The sequence below is a fragment of the Sinocyclocheilus anshuiensis genome, unplaced genomic scaffold, assembly GCF_001515605.1.
Source record: "Sinocyclocheilus anshuiensis isolate Anshui unplaced genomic scaffold, SAMN03320099.WGS_v1.1 scaffold100, whole genome shotgun sequence".
Lineage (NCBI taxonomy): Eukaryota > Metazoa > Chordata > Actinopteri > Cypriniformes > Cyprinidae > Sinocyclocheilus > Sinocyclocheilus anshuiensis.
This window is the reverse complement of record NW_015555725.1, coordinates 1,053,964-1,056,667: the sequence shown is the minus strand read 5'-3', so window position 1 is coordinate 1,056,667 and position 2,704 is coordinate 1,053,964. Positions and strand designations below refer to the sequence as shown.

The following is a 2,704-nucleotide window of genomic DNA, read 5'->3' as shown; positions in this document are numbered from 1 at the left end:
GGTTTCCCTCTCTTGAGAGTGAGTTTAAGGAAATGCTCTGGTGCTCATGTGAAAAATGTTCATCCTAACACAGTCACTGTGATTCAAACCAACAGTAACTGTGCACTAAGATGAACAGGTGGACTATACGATTGCTGAGATTTAAAATGGTGCGTTTAAGGCTACTGACCAATGTGTTGATCCAAAGAACTGACCAAAGCGGTCCTTATTTTCTTTTTCACTACTGCTCAGACGTTGGGGGTAATTTCGGGATTTTTAAAAAACTTTTATTCTTTTATTCTGCAGTGACACATTAAATTGATCAAAAGTGACATTGTTATAAAAACTATTACATTTTAAATAAATGCGGTTAAACTTTCTGTTCATCAAAGAATCCTAAAAATGTTTCACAATTTATCACAAATAATATGCACCACAACTGTCTGAAACATTGATAATGTGACACTGGAGTAATACAGAACCTGCTGAAATTCAGCTTTGATTTATTTCATCACAGGAACAAAATACATTTTAAAATGCTAAAAAGCTCTTTTAAATTGTAGTAATATTTTCCAGTATTACTGTGAATTACCTGCGAATGTGTTTGAGAGCATAGTCCCTCTTTAAGCATTTAATGTTCTCTCTGATGACAGAACGTGTTCCATCCTGCTGTGACAGATGGTTTTCCAGCCACTCTACCACCACTTTGTTATTGTCCCATAGATATGCCTGAAAGATATCAAACGATTACCTTACATGGAATAAATACCATCTTTTTCATTATCAAGTTTGCAGATACTAGTAGTTCAGGTGATGAAGATACAGTTTAAGTTAGAGTTAGCTTAATTTGGTTAAGAGTTAGGAAAGCTTGACTAGACTGTCCACCAGTGTTATTTTAGTACTATTTATTACAGTATTTATTAATATTTTGCATTAACTTTTATTTGTATATTTTCCGTTTTCATATAAATAAAAATGTAAGTTTGATTTTAAAATGTAAAAGTTTTAGAAATTGTAATACTTAAACTTATTTATTTCTGTTAGTATCCAAGGCAACATATTTATATTTTATTTCAGCTTCACTAGAAACTACTTTTAATAGTTTTCTTTTCTTAAAATAACTGTTGTTTTCTTCTTGGCAAATTGTTTTAGACCCTAAGCTTGACGATTGTCTGAATTTGTGTCTTATTAATGATTATTGACTTCAGTCAGAGAAAAAAAATGGAAATCTTCACATTTTTGTTTCCCATCATACATGAATTAAAGGGGTCATATGATGTTGCTAAAAAGAACATTATTTTGTGTGTTTGGTGTAATGAAATGTGTTTATGCGGTTTAAGGTTCAAAAAACACATTATTTTCCACATACTGTACATTACTCTATGCCCCGCCTTTCTGAAACGCGTCGATTTTTACAAAGCTCATCGGTCTGAAAAAGCAACAACAATACTACAGCGAGAATAAAAGTTAGGCCTTCTTTCTTTGCGTGAACATTTGGGTGGCGTTATGCAAATCTTCCCACATCGTGACATAGATATGTGGGGGCGTGTTAGAACGAGCTGCTTTAGGTAGGAGTGGCTGACTCTTAACTTTTATAAAGAATATCTCTTTGGATTTGAGACTTTAGTCTTTGCAACTTTACAGATCTTCTTTATGCACCAAGAGCTTGTAACACTCCAAAGAGAAAGTAAAAATTGAAATCGCATCATATGACCCCTTTAAGTTTCCTTACTTTTACAGTCCCTTCTGTCTCCACAAACCAGCGGCGTAACATGGACTGTATGTGTCCGTTGCTCAGATCTTGGTTGGCCTGCATGATCTCCCCCTTCATCACCTCCTCCAACAGCAGTCGCCGCAGACGCCAGTAAAAGAATGACCTAGCGTTCTTCCAGTCCAGGATGTCCTGGGAAATTTTGATTAAGTGAAAAAGCAGAATGGCCACTCAGATTTAAAACCAGTAGATTTCTTGCATGTGTCTTTGATATGATCCACAGCTATGGAAAAAAAATCTCTTCATAAAAGGTGACATATGGAGCCTTATGTGCCTAAAAGTTAGTTTTTCTTATACCGTGATGACACCCTTTTCCTGCATTCTTCCTGGAGTGTCATGAAGGTCCACAAACTGCACCGCCACCTGGTGGTAGATGGGAAGAAGGAACTCCTCTCTAGACTTCAGTTTGGCCTCCAAGTCTTTACGCTCCTGGCTTGGTAACTGGGTTGCCTACATGGAGTACAACAGTAAACCATTTGTCACAGGTAAAGATTCCCTGGGCCAGTGAGGAAATTGTGTTCAAGTGAGATTAAAGGTGGGGTAAGCGATTTTTCAAAAACGCTTTAGAAAACTGATTCGGGCCGACTAGCAAAACAAACTTGTAGCCAATCAGCAGTAAGGGGTGTGTCTACTCATGATGTGGAGGAGAGAGCATTCAGTGCACATGACGAGAGATGGCGGATAAAAAACAAAAGAGGAAAACGTCTGCAGAACAAAAGAAGGCTTAAGGCAATAAGGCAAGTAGTAGGACCCGTGTAAATATCGGATCAGCTCTCCAGCGCTGGAGAGAAGTCAAGGAGCGGAAGGCATGCGATCGGAAGCCGAGGTTGCTTTGTTTCTTCTCGATAGGTGAGTAACACCGTGTCTGCGCCGCAACAACTAAAGTCCATCTAGTACACTGGATGCGACAAAGCGACCGTTGAAAATCATTTGAAATTTGTGTCAATACGTCAT

General features: G+C 37.8%; 1 pseudogene; it reads right to left on the bottom strand.

Annotated features, from left to right (window-relative positions):
* Positions 1-567: 567 nt before the first annotated feature.
* LOC107672598 (acetyl-CoA carboxylase 2-like) overlaps positions 568-2,704 on the bottom strand; it is a 29,619-nt pseudogene continuing 27,482 nt past the window's right edge.